The following is a 20,692-nucleotide window of genomic DNA, read 5'->3' on the forward strand; positions in this document are numbered from 1 at the left end:
AGAAAGGTCCTTGCTGAGGGGCTGTTGGCCACCTTACAAAGAAGTAATTTCAACCACAGTCAACATCTGTGGTGCTATAGATTTTTACAAATTGCCACTATATCATTGGATTCTCCTCTTCCTGGATACTATGGTTTGGATATGCTTTGGTTCCCCGCACCCCGTGTTGAAATTTAATTCCCATTGTAATTGTGTTACAAAGTGATGGTAGCTTTAAGAGGTATTGATGTCCTGGAGGCTCTACATTTATGAGTGGATTAATGTCTTCCTCAATAGACTGGGTTAAATCTCATGGGTTATGGGAGTGAGTTGGGGCTTGAAGGTGTGGTGCCACGAGAGTAGATTTTATAATGTCTTCTGCATGCATCTTCTCACCTTTCTTACACAGATTGTGTGATGCTACCTGAAATGAGTTGATATAAATTGTGGCCCTCCCTGGAAGTCAAGCACATAACAATGCCATGATCTGGACATGTTACATTTGTGCTATGCCCCAAACTCCCAACTTTTTTCTGATTTTTAGAGATGCAGTCTACAGACTTTTCTGCCAGGACTGGCCTTGAATCACAATCACCTGGGTTTCAGCCTCCTGAATAGCTAGGATTACAAGCATGAGCCTGCAGCAACCAATGAGAGTTATGATCTCAACAAATTCATAGATTAGAAATACCAGTCATTATTAATGTATTTTGCACTGATTTAATGCAATTTTGGGTTTGTTTTCTTTTTTTATCTGCACCTTGTCCTTTCACACATTTGTTAAGGCCCCAAGATTCAAGGATATTTAACTCGTTTCAAGCTATACCAGTTGCAAGGTTTGGGACACAATTGCAACCAGAGATGGCTATGTTGCTTTCTGGTCATAGAATCCTATGGGCCTAATTGACAAGCTTTCTGTTAGATCTAGATCGACCTAACAAAAAAGATGACTGGGTTTTCTTTTACAACAAAATAGAATAGCAACCAAACTGCTCACTGGCTTCACAGGTAGGAAGCCTGGGTTTCAGAAGTAGGAGTTGTTTCTTCTACTCTTGTATGGTACAAGATACAGTATAGCACCTTTAGAAAGTGGGTATTTAGGAAATTTTCACAGCTCTTTTTTTTTATTGTTAAAAAGCAGCTAGGTACCTATGGTTTATGTCCATAATCCTAGCTATGCAGGAGTCTGAGATCTGAGAATTGTGGTTCAAAGTCAGCCTAACCAGAAAAAGTTGAGGGACTCCTATTTCTAATTAACTAGCAAAAACCTGGCGGTAGAGGCATGGCTCAAGTGGTAGGGTGCCCAGTGCTAAGACTGAGAATGTGAGACCCTGAATCAAGCATTAGAACCCATAATAAGTCACTATAAAGCATGCTTTCTGGATCTAAAGACTTACAACATTCAGATAACCACTGAGAACGTTTTGAAGGCACATCTCTACGGCTGAGTCTAATAACATCTTACTCTTTTATAACCTGACTTTAATATATAATAGCTTTCTTTCCATAGTTAAGGAAACAGGTAGGCTGAGAGTGAGGTGATTTTATGGAGAAAATTTCTTTTTCCCATTGTACACCCATCTTCTTCAGTTTGAGCCCTATAAATGAGAGTGATGAAAGACAAATGAACAGAGAAAAATGTGCTGAAAGATTGTGTGTGTGTGTGTGTGTGTGTGTGTGTGTGTGTGTGTGTGTGTGTGTGTGTAGCATATACACATGGAGGAACTGAGTGATAAATAACTCAAAGGGTAGCTAGAACTTGAACTTATGTGTAGAGAAATAGTAAGACAAAGATAATGGCTTCAGCTTCCAAGGAGAAATCTGTGGAAGGTAAACTATTGGCATAAGGTTTACTTTTGGAAGTCAGTTGGTACCAACTTCCCATCTTCTTTGTGGCCAGAAGGCTCCCCTGGGAGAGGAATCCACAGCAGTTCACATTTCTAAGAATCTCCCACAAGTCATCATGCAAGTGGAGCCTCTGGGAAAGTTTAATTCGCACCATGTTGTGTCTCAGATGCCTCCAGTTCAAAATGATCCCGAAATCAAAGTGAATTGGTACACTTAGAACTCTTGTACTTTCCCACTTGAAAATTCCAGATATCTCATCTATTACATATTGATTGGTGTCTGAGGAGAGAAATTTATGAAAGAAGTTGAGAGAGCCGGGAGCTGGTGGCTCATGCCTGTAATCCTAGCTACTCAGGAGACTGAGATCTGAAGATCACAGTTCAAAGCCAGCCTGGGAAGGAAAGTTCATGAGACTCTTATCTCCAATTAACCACCAGAAAAACAAGAAGTGGCTCTGTGGCTCAAGTGGTAGAGTCTTTGCCTCGAGCTGAAGAGCAAGGATAGTGCCCAAGCCCAGAGTTCAAACCCTATAACCGACAAAAAAAGAAAAAAGAAGTTGAGAGATAAGAGGTCTGTTCAGAGGAAGAGAAATAGGGCTTGGAACAAATGAAAATGAAAAAAAATCTCATCATAGTGCCCCTTTCTTGCTACCTCAGCTCCCTCAGTCCTGGATGTCGGTCAGTCCACCGAAGCAGTCATGCTCTGCTTTGGGTGTCTGTGCTAAATGCTCACAGCATTTGCATGGTGCTCCTAGGTCTGGAAATGCAGCAACACTGGGGACGTGTAGCCTGTCTTAACATGTTTTCTGCTCCTATAACAATACCCAAGACTGGGTGAATTAGAAAGAGCAGATAGTTATTTAGCTCCAGATTGTAGATGCTTGGGAAATCCATGAACATGGCTCTAGCACTGGTGAGGACATTGCAGCTGCATCTTCTCATGGTGGAAGAAAGCAGGGCAAGACAAGGCAGGAGCAAGAGAAAAGAGGAGGCCATTACAGTTTAGAAAACTGTTCTTCAAAGGCCCAGGTTTTTTTTTTCTCAAACAACATAATCAGATTTATTTAGTTTAACAGTTCTTCTGATCTAAAAAAAATGATGTCAAACGAAAACATACATATAGGTACCCACCCGGATAAACTCAGATAATCTACAGAAAAAGAAAAGGCTAGGTTCTGTTTTACAGAGAAAATTATCTTCGTTCCTGGAAGCTGTTTCCATGTCCCATTCCACGTCCTTTTCCTCTTACAGCCACTTGGGCCTTCAGAATAGTAGCTTTTCCACGGCCAGCCCCCAAGCCTTGGTTTTTATTTTTCATGCTCTTTAACACTGGTGCATTTTTTAGCGTATCAGGCAAAATCAGAAAGCGGATCTTGCTGCCACGGATGTACAGCTGCTCCAGTGGTGCCACTCGGCCATCTGTATACGTGACTGTGATGTTGGACATCTGGCAGTTCATGTTGTCCTCTGCTTCAATAAGCTTTCCTCGACATACCTCACTGGTGTTTGTCTCACATGTAACAATATGACCCTCAGCTTCATGCAAACAACATCTTGGCAGGAAGAATTTGACTGAGGCCTACACTCCTACTCTTCGGTTCTGGGACAAATGTTGCCACGGTGAAAGTGTGAGGCAAGTGAATGGCGGGGCCCAAGCTCCCAGAATCAAAGCCCAGGTTTTTATGTGTTGAAAGCTTCCTTGCTCTTCAACCTGGTACTTTAGGAGATGGTATAAACTTCAAGGCCATCACCGAATGGAATGAGGTTCAGTCGTTTGGAGCATGCTATTGAAGGCTATCATAAGACTCCAGTCTTTTCCTCTTTTTGCTTTCCAGCCACCATGAAGCCAGTAGCTTATTTGGCTATGGGATTCCACCATAATGTGCAGACTCAGCACAAGCCAAGGGGAAATAGAAACAACCAATTATGAACTGAAATCTCCACAACTGTGAGCCAACATAATCCTTTCCTCTTTTTTTTTTTTCCTTTTTGTGCCAGTCCTGAAGCTTGAACTCAGTGTCTGGGCTGGGTGCTGTCCTTGAGATTCTTTTTATTTATTTATTTTCTCAAGGCTAGTGCCGTACAACTTAAGCCATAGCACCCCTTCCGGCTTTTTCTGAGTAGTCCATTGGAGATAAAAGTCTCACAGAAGCCGGGCGCTGGTGGCTCACGCCTGTAATCCTAGCTACTCAGGAGGCTGAGATCTGAGGATCGCGGTTCAAAGCCAGCCCGGGCAGGAGAGACCGTGAGACTCCTATCTCCAATAAACCACCAGAAAACCGGAAGTGGCGCTGTAGCTCAAGTGGTAGAGCGCTCGCCTTGAGCTGAAGAGCTGAGGGACAGCGCCCAGGCCCAGAGTTCAAGCCCCACGACTGACCAAAAAAAAAAAAAAAAAAAGTCTCACAGACTTTCCTACCCGGGCTGGTTTCAAATCATGATCCTCAGTTCTCAGCCTCTTGAATATCTAGGATTATAGGCGTGAGCCATCAGTGCCAGGCTTGCTCTTCTCTTTAAGTTGATCAGCTCAGATATTTGTTATAGTAACAGAAAGCTGGTCAACACAAGGGCTCAAACTTGTTTTCAAAACAAACCCATTCTTGGCTGGGAATGTGGCTTAGTAGTAGAGTGCTTGCTAGCATGCATGAAACCCTGGGTTCAATTCCTTAGTACCATATACACAGAAAAAGCCAGAAGTGGTGCTATGGCCCAACTGGTCCAGTGCTAGCCTTGAGCAAAAGAAGCGTAGGGACAGAGTCCAGGCCCTGAGTTTAAGCCTCCCCCCAAGAAAACAAAACAAAACAAATCCATTCTTGTAAAACTTACTCTTGTCTTTATGACATGAATATTCATAAAAGTAGGGCTCTTAAGACTTAGTCACCTCTTATTAGGTCTCTCCTTTCAATATAATAGTGGTGTATTGGGGATAAAGCTTCCAACAAATGAATTTGTGGGGAATATATTTAAACCATAGCGTAGCCCTAAAGCAGAAGTTCTCAGAGAGAGAACGAAGCAATCCAGAATTAAGTCAGTACAACCCCAGTGGTGGCTCAGTTTGCAATACTTCAGGTCTTTGGAATGAAGATGTGAGGTCACTCAGTCATACTGTTATTGCAGCAATGTTTTACTACTGATATAAGTGGTATTTAGACCTGATAGAAGAAAGCACATAACGCTTCAAAGCAAACCCAGGGATGGAGCTCTGATGTATTCACACTTACTTCAGCATCCCTCCTCCAAACACTTGTTCAATAATAGTACCACACTGCTTAGGAATTACAGGGACACACTATGTGCTTTGCAAAGCAGAGGCCCGGCGCCAAACATTATTTGTCTGTGGTCCATGCTTTGAAGTTGATGTGCTTTGTTTTCCTAAGTCTCTTGACTGCTTTGGCACACAGTGCGTAGGCAGGGAAATAGCGTGGAGCTGAGCAGAATAAACATCATCTCTAATTCCTGTCCACCCCTAAACCAACCATGACCCCACAGCTGGAGAGTGGGGAAATGTTTTCTCAATCCCCCTTAGGAAGAAAAAGAAAACAGAGAAAGAAAAGATCCCCTGCTTCCCAAGTGGCTGTCTAAGGCACATGGACAGGATCTTAGTGCCACAGGAAAACTTGCTCTACCAGCACTCACAGCCCTGTTCTGCAGATTCCTTGTCATCCTGGGCTTTTTTTCATTCCTACAGCTACAGGCCCTTTAAATCCTGTCCCTGGTCTCTACCCCTCCTCCCTAACAAAAGCTTCCTAGCTCCAAAAGGATTTCCTTTCCAAAACCTAGTTCCTCTGACCTTTGTTTTCAACACACACACACACACACACACACACACACACACACACACACACACACACACACACACACACACTTTTCTTAAAAGATCTCTACCTCATTCTCTTACAAAGGCCAAAGGTATTTTGAGAAAGCTGATGTTAAACACAGTTATGGAGTGGTCTTCTCAGGGCTGCTGTGCCCATTGAATGTGGTTTCCAGAGGCACAGTAGTGGCTGGAGACCCACGTGGAGGCGGATGAGGATTCCCACCCACGTGGCCAACAGTCTGTTCTGATCTGATTTCCTAGCTCACAGGAAGGGATGGGTTGAGCGATCAGTGCTGCCCATGGCTCTCCGAGTAACATGACAGTGCAGCAGGACTGTGACCATGTTGCAACATGGAGTGGCTATGCTTTTCTTGTACATCCCTAGGACCATGTGGAAACTCAATAGCAGCTCAGGTGGGCAATTTCTTGCTCATAATTTTTGTCCAAGATCCATAGATCCATAGATCCCTCTATGGATCTAATAGCAACAAGCAGCCAACCACATGTCCTGGGGCTTCCCACAGAGGAGACTTTTGAGGCACCAGCTGTAAAACTTGGGGTCCCCAGTGGAGGGGCTCTTTGTCAAGGGCCTTCCTCATCAGAGTGACCCACAATGGCTTTCCTCCTTCCCTTTCTTTCTTTCCCAAATCCCTTGTCTCCTAGAACATACCCTGCATTGATCCCTGTAATCATTCGTTGTCTCACAAACTGCTTTCTGTTCGTTGTTGTTTGCTTCTGATATAGGGTCTCTATATGTATCTCAGTAGATGGAAAGGAGAATGATGGAAGGGTAACATCAATTAAGACACATTTATAAATTGACATGAGGAATTGAAATCCCTTTGTGCAACTATTTAAATATAATACTAAGAAGGCAAGAAAAATATGCTTCCCAAGCTGCCTTCAAATTCGCTATGTAGCTAGCTGTCCTTGAATTCACAATCCTCTTGCCTCAGCCTCCTGAGTATTTAAATTACAGGCCTGGGTCACCACATCCCAGTACTGGAGCTTGAACTCAGAGCCCAGTTATGCTTCTTTAGAACTTTTTGCTCAAGGCTGGCATTCTACCACTTGAGCCAGAGATCTACTTCCAGCTTTTTGGTGGTTAATTGAAGATAAGCGTCTCACAGACTTTCCTGACAGGTCTGGCTTCAAACCATGATCCTCAGATCTCAGCCTCCTTGGTGAATAAGATTACAGGTGTGGGCCCCTGGTGTCCAAATGCTAAACTAGGTCTGTATTTTGAGGTCCAATGATCTTATTATGATTTAGATATTTGAATTTCCCTATGGATGGTAGAATTTTCTGCTTTTGGGGTGTGGCCTATACCTAGGCATAGAAGTGCTGGGCATCGTGCAATTGAATGGAAAAAGAATATCACTCCTTTCCAGGATTCCAGCCAACAGGGAAGCTGGTCAGATACATAGAGCCTCAGCCCCAGCCCAGTCTGACCCTGAACCCCAAGTTACAGTTAGCAAGCTCTCCAGGGATTGTGTACCCCTGTTGGAGTCTGGGTGTGCTGGTCCCCAAAGAGGTCACAGAAGCAGAAGTCTAGGTCACCCTGTGTGACCTAGGCAAAGAGCTCAGTGCTCCACCCTTGGGGGAATGTGAGAGTTGCCTCCTCCCTGCTTACTAATAAAAATCAATGAGACACTGTTTGTGTCTTTAAACCCTGCAGACCTCTTGTTTTCTGCCTGCTTTGTGCTTAGCTGTGAAACTATAGCATGGAAGGGACCCTCACCTTGTGTTATCACTTCCGTCAAAGCTAGGAACAAAGAAGTTCAGGCCCTCTGAGGCTCTCTGTTTATCCTCACTCCTCACATCATTGTGGCGGTCACTTGCTTGCTGAGCATAGATGGCAGCTGTGCTCCATCCCCTGATTCAGTCAGGGTGGGGCTCAGAATTCACACTTTCAGCAGCTTCCCAGCGGATGTCAATGCTGCTGGTCTGCAGTCCACTTTGAGTCATTTCCTCCTGTGCTGTTAGCTGGCCTGGGCCCTGGCAGTCATGGATTCTTGTGAGAAAGGGCCATGGGTGGAGAGACTGCTCCAAGCCCAGCCTCAGTGGTTGCTCCCTCTGCTTCTAGAAATCTAGAGGGGATTCATAAATTTCTACTGGATCCTTAGCAACATCCCAGCTGACTTTTTATGTGTGAAATTGGGAAACAGGGCTGAGAACACTGACCTTGTGGGAATGCTATTTACAACCTGATTAAGGGCTGGGGGTAGGGGGGCCTAGTCACCAGACTCACACATGGGGGCGGGGCCTGTAGCTATAGAGACAAGTCAGTTGGGCAGATGGAGGACTTGGCCCCAGTTTAGCCACCCCAGCCTTTGTAAGCTCTTGGGGAGGCCAGGGTTCAAGAGGAGCCAGATGGGCCCCAGCATTCTCCTTCATAAGGAATCATGTGACCTCCTCTCCACCTGGGACAGGAACACCTCCGCAGAGAATTGCCACAGTGAGTAGAGTCATCTGGACAGAGAGCTGTGGTTTTCCCCAAATCTTTCACACTTGGTTTCGCAGTTTCAAGGTCTTTTCACAGCCTCCCTACCTCAGGGAAATCCTGGAGTTTGGTGTTGACATAGGCATTTATGACCACATTCACATCCTCCTTTCTTCTTGTGAAGTCATATTGTAATTTTGGTGACGTCCTAGTTAGTGTTTATAATCTGTACCTGTGTCATCAGAGATAATGGCAGAGTCCTGTAGCATATACTATGGTGGTTTTTCACCCTCATCCTGCCTTTTAAAATTTTTTCCTGGAGCTCTTAGTTGTTTTTTTTGTTTTTGTATTTTTCAAAGACAAAACAATCATTTATTCTCAGGCTTTCCTCCACTTACTTAAAGATATTCATGTCATATGATTTTTATTTTTCTTGAAGAAATCTCTCTTGAAGACCCTGCTCATTCCACTGTAGATCCACTGCATTGCTACCATCCTGGTATCTTTATCTAATGTTCCTTCAGAATTTCCCCTCTATTTTCTTGTGTTGGATTCTCTGTTTCTTGGATTGTATATCACCATAGTCTTTGATTCATTATTTTCTGTCTATATTTTTTGCAAGTACCAGGCATTAAACTCAGAGTCTTGAGTTCTCACTTGGCTTTCTTACTCATGGCTGGTGTTCTACTAGTTGAGCCAGGCCTCCAGCACAGCCTTTAGTTGGAGTTGGAATCTCTTGTATTTTTCTGCCTAGATTGGTTTCAAACCACAGTCTTCCAGGTGTCAACCTCCTGAACCGCTAGTATTACAGGTTTGAGATACCAATGCTTGGCTTTGATTCATTATTCCAGTTTGATAAAGTATAACTTTCAGTTTGCTAAAGCACAACTCCAGATTCTTGAGGAAGAGAGAGGAAGGGAAATAACAGTATAGTTGATATCATAATTACTCATTTGGTTGATGCTGTAATATGAACGTTTATTCTCCCATAATTTATATGCTAATAAAATAGTATTAATAGTTAATAGGGACTTTGGGAGGGCTCTGTCCTCATGAATGAGACTTGTACCCTTCTCAAAAAGGCCTAGAGGAGTATATTCTTCTGCCACCTGAGAGCATGAAGTAGAGAAGGAGCTGTTAGCAGACACCTCATCTATTGGCCCACACTACAGAACCGTGACATAGCTTGCTATTGTTCATCAATTTCTCACACCAAGATACTTTATCATAGCAACCCAAATGGATAAGATAAGTGGGTATAAAATTCTAGGTTGGAAATAATTTATTTTTGGAATTAAGAAGATTCTGACTCATGTCTTGTAGCTTCGAGCGTGACTGTGGAGAAGTCTGATGTCCACTCTTGCAGTCTTTGATATAAACCTTTATAGTTTCCCTGTAGAAGGTGAGTTTAGTCTAGATCTAGTTCATTTAATATGCTGGGAGGGATTCCCTCACCCTGGAAATTCTATCCTATAGCAGTCTCTTGGCCAAATTAATAGGCACATTCCATGAGGGTGTAAATTACACTGCAGCTGGCGGTTCCCCAATTGGCAGGTGCCTTTCCTCTTCCCAGCTGAGAAAGCTAGGGCCTAGAGGAAGTTGAATCACTTCCTGGTGCAAATCACAAAAATCCTGTGCATGCACTGACTTTTCCATATATCTAAACTAATGGTGGTTGACCAGGAACTTTAAAAATACTTGGGTTTCATTAACCCTAAAGTGGAAGCCTTAAAGAGAAATGTCCAACCCATCATGAAGTCCTGAGAGAAAAACCCTTATATGGGCTATTCAGAATTCCATTCTGGGCTCAACCAGGTCGGGTCCCTCTTGCTAGGTTTATGGAGTTCAGATGTGAGCAGAAGATTTTTAGAAAAGGAGGCAGATGACAAAGGATCCTACCAAAGTGACATTTTACATTTATCAGGCATCAGGCACTGAACCTTTTCAGCAACAGAATTTGCTTTAATTCAAAACAGCTGCCACCAACTTGATAATACAATCCTTTCTTTTATAACAACAATAAAAAGTCTTTGGAATGTTTAATGCCACAGCCATAGTGTTGTTTCTAAGGCTCACTTTGGGACATGTGGTACTGGGCTTTACAAGTCTGCATTTATACTCTGCATTGTGATGTCAAATAGGTATGATAAACCCCCTACAACAATGAATGAGCAGAGAACATGAACATTTTAGGGAACTTATCCAGGATAGCGGCAACCAGCTTCTTGTGCTAGTTCTTGTTTCATGTTTCCAGTGCTTTCTACTTGGCAACAATACCCCTTGGTCCTCCGATGCAAATATACTTACATATGCTTATAGCAGAGAAAATATAAAATACATGCTGAGCATAAAGGTACAGCCTTTTTCCTGGAAAGGGTGACTGCAGCCCCTTCAGTACAAACCAGACAGGATGAAAACTCCTTAACACAGGACCCTTACAGGAGCCCTGAATCTACCTGTGTAACTGTTCTAGGTCTGAGGTTTTTCACCTGTAGATTGGGAATGGAAATTCAGTGTGTTTGCTAAGCAGTTCTAGAACCTATAAAGTCCAGTGTGATTTTTTTTCACCTACAACTAGCAACTTTCAGCATCCTTGGAGGGAAGGTTAGAATAGCTGTCCACATGGCAGATGTTGTATTTCAAGCCTCTGGGTGGGTTTTCAACCCATTCAATGTGTTTGAGAAGAGTGACCTGCATTTACCTCCACTGACACTGGGACACTTGCCTGGAGCTGGGGTGAGAAAGGGCATCTCCTGGAGCCAGAGTGGAAATGAGCTTCTTCCTCGTGGGTGGGCATGGTGCCTGGGGTAGTGGAGCTCCTGCCAGGAGGGAGGGTGGGGTCTGGAGGAAGCTGGAGGGATGCATCTGCTCTTCCTAACCTTTGGGTTGTTTCATGGTGACTGAGGTGTCTGTTTCTGTGTCTATTGTGCTTATGTTTTGAAGGTCAGTAATGCCATGTAGGGTCTTATCGATGATGAGTGACATTATACAACCTGGAAAAGGTGAGCTACTGGAAAGAGAGGGTGGAAAATCTAAAATCAGCCTCATAAGGGGCTGAACTGTTGAATTCATTTTCCTGAGCCATCTTATTACTAATGGCAAATACAGAATAATATGCATGGGGATGTGTGCCTCTGAGCTTGTGTGTGTGTGTGTGTGTGTGTGTGTGTGTGTGTGTGTGTGTGTGTGTGTGTGTGTGTGTGTGTGTGTGTGTGTGTATCGGTACTGGGATTTAATTAAACTCATGGCACTGTCCCTGAACTTTTTTGCTGAAGGCTAGCATTCTACCACATAAGCCACATTTCTACTTCTGGCTTTTTATTTATTTTTTTTAAATTGTATTTTATTTTATTTGAGAACATACTGTACAGGGGGGCTACAATTACATGGGCAGGATAATGCATACATTTCTTACCTCTGGCTTTTTAAATAGTTAATTGGAAATCAGAGTCTCACAAGCTTTCCTGCCCAGGCTAGCTTCAAATAATGATCCTCAGATTTCAGCCTCCTGAATAGCTAGAATTACAGGCAAGAGCCACCAGCACCTGGAGCACCTGTGTATTTTTATGTAGAGTCTTTGTCTAATCCTAAATGAGCACTATAATGAGATTCACCATATATTACATATAGAAAAGGCTCATCATTTCCCAAGCATTACAAATAAGATTCCCCCCCACACACACTTTTTTTGTCAGTAGTGTGGTTTAAACTCAGCCTGGGCACTGTCCCTGAGCTCTTCAGCTCAAGACAAGTGCTCTGCCACTTGAGCCACAGCGCCACTTCCAGTTTTCTGGTAGTTAATTGGAGATAAGAGTCTCATGGACTTTCCTGCCTGGGCTGGCTTTGAACCGTGATCCTCAGATCTCAGACTCCTGAGTAGTTAGGATTACAGGCATGAGCCACCGGCATCAGCTTAGATTCTCTACTTTAAGATGAGGAAAAAGAAGTGTAGAAAGATTAAGTAAATGGTATGTGGTTAAATTTTTACTAAGTGGAAGGCTCCAGACAGGGGCATCTTGATCTCTTCCTTCTAGGAGCAAGCTATGCAAATTCCATATTGAATTGGGTTGAGAACATCTCCTCAAATTCATGTTCATGTAGAATTTCATAAAATGACAAAATAATGTCATATTTTCATAGAATTGCTACAGATATATTCACTGAGTAAAAACCAAGACAAAATGGAATAGTATGGCCCCTTAATACAAGAAGACTGGTGTCTTCATAAGAGGGGAAGATACACAGAAACATACACACACATAGAACAGCCTGAAGATAAAGACACCGACAGAATGATGCTACCACAAGCCAAGAAATATTGGGAGTTATCAAGAGCTGCAAGAAGGATGGGCATAATGGTTCATACCTGCAGTCATAGCTACTCAGGAGGCTGAGATTGGAAGGGATCATGACTTGAGACCAGCACAGGAAACAATAACAAAAAAGATTCATGAGACCCTCCTTTGCAATCAATGGCTGGATGCAGCACTAATAAACTATTGTCCTGGGGTTTTGGAACTCAGAAATCCTTGCTCCTGGTATCATTTATAATGGTTTTCTTTAGAGTTGATATCTGATGGGAAGTGGTGATTTAGAGCTGGTAACTGATAGGAAGTTGTGAGGCTGTTTCCAATGTGTTTGCTAAAATTTGTTATATCTCTTAGTGCATAGTTCTTTCTATGGCAAGAATTCAAGATTGGGATCTTTTTACCAGTTTCCATGGAGGCTAAGATTCAGCAGGCCAAGGGGTTGGAGACAATATTTTTCCCATATCAATTGTGATATGCTTCATTGAGAGATTTTAATAAGAAAATGAAAGTAAGAAGATGATCATGACATTAGGACTCGTTGATTCTGACAGAAGGAAGACAGATTCCAACCAGTTTCTGAAACTGAAAGCCTGACAGGACCAGGTGTTGTAGGCCAACTAAGAAATTCAGTATAGACCATAATCAAGATGTTGGTGACAGGTGTTGAGGCACAGGTGTCTTCTCAGAGCCCATTTTAGGACAGAATTGAGGCTCACAGAGTTTATCAAATAACGTTCACTTCAAGGACAAGTTCAAGTTAAGAGCCTTCAAGTCCTTGTGTGATCCTAGCTCACTCAGGAAGCCGAGATCTGAGCATCATGCTTTGAAGCCAGCCTGGGCAAGAAAGTCTGTGAGACTCTTCTACAATTAAGCACCAAAAAGTTAGAAGTGGAAGTGTGGCTTTATTGGTAGAATACTAGCCTTGATGTTAATGGACAGTGTGTAGGCCCTGAATTTAAGCCCCAATATTGGCACAAAAGAAGAAAGGAAGAAAGGAAGAAAGGAAGGAAGGAAAGAAGGAAGAAAGAAAGAAAGAAAGAAAGAAAGAAAGAAAGGAAGGAAGGAAGGAAGGAAGGAAGGAAGGAAGGAAGGAAGGAAGGAAGGAATGGAAGGGAGGGAGGGAGGGAGGAAGGAAGGAAGGAAGGAAGGAATGGAAGGGAGGGAGGGAGGGAGGAAGAAAAAAGAAAGAAAGAAAGAAAGAAAGAAAGAAAGAAAGAAAGAAAGAGAGAGAAAGGAAGGAAGGAAGGAAGGAAGGAAGGAAGGAAGGAAGGAAGGAAGGAAGGAAAGGAGGGAGGTAGGGAGGGAGGGAGAAAGAAAAAAGAAAGAAAGAAAGAAAGAATGAAGGAAAGAAAGAAAGAGGAGTAGCAGTCTTGCTAACTGAGTGGTGAGGGGTCTATTCTCAATAGAGGGCAAGATGAAAACACATGTAGATTCTTCTGGATGGCCAAACTGAATGGTAAGATCTACAGTCATATGCACAATATACAACATGACCCTGAACTTTGACCTGGAAAATCTCCTTCTAAGGACCCATCATAAGAAACAACAAATGATCCAGGACATTGTGTGGTAGAGCTCAATAGGATTATTTACAGTATTAAAAGTTAGAAGTGACATCTGTCCAACACTGTTTAATATGTTATAGACTATGTATACATGTGATTTTCCACTCTACATGGATGATTAGAAGTTGGACTGATCTACAATCCAGTAAGATTCATGAGCCCTCACCTTTAGTGTGTGTAAACTAAAACAGGCCAGAAATTTGGAGGGATTTCTGAGAAGGAATCAGAAAAGACCCAATGGATGAAGAACTGAGAACAGAGGAACCCACAGCTTTGAATGCCTTAGAGACAATGCCTCAAAAGTCAGACTTTCCATTCCGGAAGCGTGAGAACAGGAAACAGGTGGAAGCTCCCAAACATCCCCAGGAAGCTTTCCTGGGAAGTAGAATATGGAAACTTTTCCTGTTCACCTGTTCTGCTAAGCAGGGAGAAGCTAAGGAGGTGGGCCTGAGGCTCAGTGGGCAGTACAACAGCCAGGTGTGCAGAACACCAGGTTACCTTTATCTAGCTGTGGAAGGAAGTAGCTTCCTCTTCTCAGCCTCACCCAGAATCTCTTCTTATCATGATCCCTGAGGCAAGCTTAGGCAAACATTTAGAAAAGTTTTCAAGGACATAGATCAGCACTGAGAAATACATGCAAATGGAAATGAACTTTGAGGAGACAGGGTGAACAGAATGCAATTTTTGCTTCCACACAAGTAATACAATCAATATTGAGCACATATAGGTGATACATTCTGCATATAGCACCTTTTCAAAGAAGTATGGAATGGTGGTATATTGATAATGATATGTTTGGATTCACAGATGATATAGGGTAGACCTTGGGAGAAAAACAAAACAGATCCCTCTTGTATATCTTTAATATCATTATTATTTCCAGAAGTTATTTTTGAGCAGGAAATGGACATAAAAATCAAAACTGTGCTGGGCACTGATATAGCTCACACCTGTAATTCTAGCTACTCAGGATGCTGAGAGCTGAAAATCATGGTTGGAAGCCAGAACAGGAAAGTCCGTAAGAGTTTTACCTCCAATTAACTATCAAAATCCAGAAGTAAAACTGTTTCTCAAGTGGGAGAGAGCACCAACCTTGAGAGAAAAAGCTAAGGGACAGCACCCAAGTTCACCCTGAGTTCACACACATACACATACACACACACACACACATACACACACAAATCAAAACTGAAATGAACCTTGATATAAACAAGGCAAAAATTATTAAGGAAAATATGAAAGAAATGCTTTGATTCCAAAAAATAACTTTGACATGCTCTCTGTGTCTCAATGATAAAAGACAACCATCAATAAAGTTAGATGACATAAAAATTAGAAGAAATAGACATAAAAGGCTTTAAAGCCTGAAACACTCTGTATCTCTGTATCTCTCTCTCTGTGTGTGTATGTATGTATGTATGTATGTATGTATCTATCTATCTATCTATCTATCTATCTATCTATCTATCTATCTATCTATCTTCTAAATATCTTAGAAAGATTCATAACAGGGACAGATATGAGACCAGCTTTTTCATGGTAGAGGAAATTCTCCAGCCAATGTCAACATCACCAGTGTTCAGGAAAATCCAAAGTAAAACAAGCATGAGATAAGACATATCACCTATGAGCTGGGCAAATGTGAAATGTGGAATGATTTCAGAGGTTATCAGGCCTGAGAAAATGGCTGTTGCAATTTTTGGAGCACAAATCAGTACAGCTATTTTGAGAACAGTTTGGCATATTTATTAAAATAAAGAACACACATTTTCTGTGGCTTAGCTATTCCAGGGTCTCTGTGTGCCCTCTGAAATAACACAGGTGTGCAGGAAATGTGTGAAGATGTCTCCTGCAGTCTTGTTTAGGGGAGCAAGAAATTATAGCCAGTAGGGGTGCATACATATGGGCTCATGTTCTCTCATGGTTTGAATCTTCTGCAATGTATCCAGAAAATAGAACCTCTGTAAGTGAGAAGAACAGATTTACAGGATGAATGCATGCTTTGCTCAAGGAAGTTGCATATTTCATACACATTGGAAAGGAAGATAGCAAGGCATACATGGTGTGAATGGATTTATGGTGGAGTGGGATGGATCATAGACATTTTCAACTTGTGTTGGCTTGGCTCTAACAGGTGCAGAGGATGGCAGAACACTTGAGCCTTGATGTGAGTGGTTTGGGGCATGTGTAGACCACAAGGGAAGGAAAGAGTGGGCACAAGAGGAGGCCAAGCAGGGATCCGGTGGGATATCTGGACCCAGCATCTCTGCCTAGAGGCTCCCCTATGGCTCCTGAGGTCAGATTATCTCTCTTACTCTTATACCACAGAGACTGGGGGCCAGGTGGGCTGTGGGCCTGTGTGTAACATAGACTCCCCTTTAGGTTCTGCCAGTGCCCATTGACACAGATTTTCCATGTGGCTCTGAGGTTCTTGAAAATACAGCAAAGTCAAAGTGCATAATTCTTTATTGACAATACTGGGATTTGAACTCGAAGCTTCACTCTTTCTAGGCTGGTGCACTGGTGCTCTACCACTTAAGTCATGCTCTCAGCTCTGACTTTGCTTTATAGTTATTGTTGTTGTTGGTGTTGTTGTTATTTGAGATAGGGTCTTGCTTCCTACCAAGATATATACCTGAATCATAATCCACCTACTTTAGATTTCCCTATGTTGCTTTGATCACAGCTCCAAAACATTATGTCCATGGAGATGGCCTCACACACTTTTCTGGCTGAGGTGCCCTGCAATTGCAGTCATCCCCATTTCAGCCTCCCAGGCAGCTTGAGAAGACAGGTGCATGCCACCATACTCAGCTATAGATTGAGAAGTCTTGTGAATGATTTGCCCAGGCTAGCTTGAGCCACCATCCTCCTGATCTCAGCCTTCCAAAGTAGCTAAGTGTGAGCCATTGGTACTGGCAACTTTTAAAATTAATTATTTTTTCTATCTTTAGATAATTGTACAATGGGATTTCAGTTCCTTTTTGATGGGATAGTTCTGAAGTTTATAAGGACCCAGACCAACACCCATATAGAGATAAAACAGAAAATAACACATCTATGACCTGCCAGCTCCTGCCTGGGTGGGGGGGGGGGTCAGGTTTGATGACTCAGTGGTCTCTTCTCTCATCTCAAGGCAATGACCTCATGCTCTCTCCAGCTCTACAGTTGTGCCTGGAGCTGTGAGTTTCTTCATAGGAAAGCCACTCACCAGAAAGACCCTCAGGCAGCAACTAGGCAAAGGAGATCTGAGCCCTTGTGTGAAAACTGCCCAGAGGTCCCCAGAGCTGTGGGAAGGAGGAACTGTCCCCTAAGATGAGCAGGACGTTGCTAAAGTCTAGTTAGAGCTTTATGAGGAAACTCAGACACCCACAGGGAACTCAGGGTCAGAGTCCAGAGTTGGAGTGTCAGATCTAGCTGCCAAATGAGTAGTCCCACTTAATTACGGATAAGAATCGATAAGGCAGGTGCTGGAGGCTCATGCCTGTAATTCTATCTACTCAGGAGGCTGAGATCTCGAGGACTGCAGTTCCATACTTGCAACGGCAGAATTCCTGTCCATGAAACTTCATCTCCAAAATGAACAGTAAGAAGCCAGGCTTGGAGATGTGGCTCAAGTGGTAGAGCAACAGCTAAACAAGCAAGCCAGTGAGGTCCTGAGTTCAAATTCAGGTACCACACATACCAAAAACAAACCAAAATAGAAACCCTTTATGAGCATCTGTGGCTGGTGGAGACTTAAGGATGGGACCTATCTCCCACCATTTACAAAAGGTCACATTCCTTTTGAGTCTTTCACTAAATTGTGAGAAGCATTATGATACAGGAAAACAGCTTTTATATCCTTCCTTCTGCAGATTTTAGTAGATAGGCTGTGTTAGAAATTTTAGTGCTAGTACAATACACCTACTTTTCAAAAATGATGATATTAAAATCTTTTTCATTAAAAATTGTTATTATTAGCCGGGCGCTGGTGGCTCATGCCTGTAATCCTAGCTACTCAGGAGGCTGAGATCTGAGGATCGCGGTTCAAAGCCAGCCTGGGCAGGAGAGACCATGAGACTCCTATCTCCAATAAACCACCAGAAAACCAGAAGTGGTGCTGTAGCTCAAGTGGTAGAGCGCTCGCCTTGAGCTGAAGAGCTGAGGGACAGTGCCCAGGCCTGGAGTTCAAGCCCCATGACCGACAAAAAAAAAAAAAAAATTGTTATTATTGTCAATGATGCATATTTATGGGGCATAGTGCAATATGTCTAAACTTATGGCAGAAGGTTTGTGAAGGCTATCCTGAGTTTGATCTCTAGCACCACAAAAAAAAAAAAAAACACTCAAAAACCCAAGGATACTCAAATCAGAATAATTAGCATTTCTAGCTCTGTAAAATTTTTGAGTTCCTCTTTTCTAGTACTGTCTTTGTCTCAGTCATTCCCTCTGTCCCAGGGTGTGTGTGTGTGTGTGTGTGTGTGTGTGTGTGTGTGTGTGTGTGTGTGTGTGTGTGTGTGTGTGTGTGTGTGTGTGTGTGTGTGTGTGTGTGTGTGTGTGTGTGTGTGTGTGTGTGTGTGTGTGTGTGTGTGTGTGTGTGTGTTGTGGTGGTAACTGGTACTGAGACTTTGGTGTTTGAACTCAGTTTCTCAGATTTGTCTGCCTAGTCTGACTTAGAATTGTCTTCCTCAGATCTCAGCCTCCTGAGTAGCTAGGACTTAGATGTGAGCCTTGGGTCTCTAGCTTACCTTTCTAATTCTTTACAAAATGTATATATGGGCAAGATAGCGCTCACCTGTAGTCTTGGCTACTTAGGAAACTGAGACAGGAGGATTGCTGGAGCCCAAGAGTTCAAGCTTAGCTTAAAAATATGTGTGTGCAAATAATAGGATAATAAATTGAAGTAAACTCTAGTTGGTTTCCATGTGGTGGAACATATTCATCTTGCAACATATCCACTTTTGTTTCTAGGATCAAAATACCTTAGAAAAAATAGAACCACATTTTAAGAGTCTGAGCAGGAACAGGAATTGGATCCCTTTGAAATAAAAACTGTATGGAGAAAAATTTTATTCCTAAGCATTAGTGAAACTTAGGAAAAAATGCTGTGGCTAAACTAAAAATGTGCATGGGTCTTGGAAAATATAACCAAGTGTGCTAAATGTCACTGATGCTCTCCAGCACCACCAGCTCCCGGGACAGAGACCGCAGACTCAGCAGTACCCTCTGAGCACACATGGCTGGGGTTGACCAGAGGCCACTTCCAGGCTCCTTTGCCAAAGGTGGAGTGTAAACATTCCAGACATATTTAAGGTCTTGACTCCAGATTCGTTTTGCTAAGAGCCACCTAGAGGTGGTGAGCCTGCAAACAGAGGAAGGAAAGAGAAGACAAGGAGTTGAAGAAAGCAATGCATTGAGTGCATCAGTGGTGACTAGCCCATTTTACCCTTACGAATGTGGGTCCTAGCTTGGAACAGAACAGTTTACATTGTGCTTCCACTTGGTGCTCAATCTCTGTGCTCAGTCCCCTCCCTCCCAAATTAATTTCCCTCTATGGTACACAAAGGGACTCAGCTCACTCCTCCGACAGGAGCTGTGCTGGGCCTATACCTTTGTGCATCTAGCTGTCTTTTACAACACATTTCTATCCTCTGGTTCTTAGTGAGCAATGACATAAAAAACAAACAAGTGTCATGCTTGTGATGCTTAGGGATGCAGGTCAATTCTAGTCCAGTGCTATTTGGAACTGTCTCTCCCAAACCATACGATGGAGCTAGGACACCACTGCTGAGGATGGGAAACTCTACTGGAGGAGATGCCACATGTCTGCCTTTGAGACCTGGGCTAATCTTCATGTTGATTACTTCAGAACCTCTCATGTATGGGTTGCACTAATTTCAGTCGCCTTCATTTGTTTCTTTCAAAAACTGTTTGAAATTCAGTAGCAGTAATGGGATTTCTTCAACACAGGACAGTAACTGACTAGTTAGCAAATTTTTAGTTTCTCTCTCTCTCCCTTCCTCCCTCCCTTCCTTCCTCCCTCCCTTCCTCCCTCCCTCCCTCCCTTCCTTCCTCCCTCCCTCCCTCCCTCCCTCCTTTTCTTTCTTTCTTTCTTTCTTTCTTTCTTTCTTTCTTTCTTTCTTTCTTTCTTTCTTTCTTTCTTTCTTTCTTTCTCTCTTTCTTTCTTTCTTTCTTTCTTCCTTCCTTCCTGCCTTCCTGCCTTCCTGCCTTCCTGCCTTCTTGCTTTCTTGCTTTCCTTCCTTCTTTCTTTCTTTCTTTCTTTCTTTCTTTCTTTCTTTCTTTCTTTCTTTCTTTCTTTCTTTCTTTCTTTCTTTCTTTCTTTCTTTCTTTCTTTCTTTCTTTCTTTCTTTCTTTCTTTCTTTCTTTCTTACTTTCTTTCTTTCTTTCTTTCTTTCTTTCTTTCTCTGTTGGTCCTTGGGCTTGAACTCAGGGCCTGGGTCCTATCCCTGAGCTCTACTACTTTGAGCCACAGTACTACTTACAATGTTCTGGTGGTTAATTGAAGGTAAGAGTCTCATGGGTTTTCCTGCCCAAGCTGGCTTCAAATTGTGATCCTCAGATCTCAGCCTCCAGAGTAGCTAGGACTACAGGCGTGAGCCACTAGAGCCCAGCTTGGTTATTTTTGAGGCAAGGTCTTACTTTATGTCATGGGCTGACCTGACCTACTTGTGTTTCCCTGTGTCACTGCTGGTGACAGGCACACACTACTTTGTCCAGCCATTGTGCTTCTG

At 42.9% G+C, this 20,692-nt stretch overlaps 1 pseudogene; it reads right to left on the bottom strand.

Annotated features, from left to right (window-relative positions):
• Positions 1-2,921: 2,921 nt before the first annotated feature.
• Positions 2,922-5,983, bottom strand: LOC138817113 (small nuclear ribonucleoprotein Sm D3 pseudogene; annotated as a pseudogene).
• Positions 5,984-20,692: the final 14,709 nt, after the last annotated feature.

The sequence above is a fragment of the Dipodomys merriami genome, unplaced genomic scaffold (assembly GCF_024711535.1).
Source record: "Dipodomys merriami isolate MVZ:Mamm:240054 unplaced genomic scaffold, mDipMer1.0.p SCAF_7, whole genome shotgun sequence".
NCBI classification, from domain to species: domain Eukaryota; kingdom Metazoa; phylum Chordata; class Mammalia; order Rodentia; family Heteromyidae; genus Dipodomys; species Dipodomys merriami.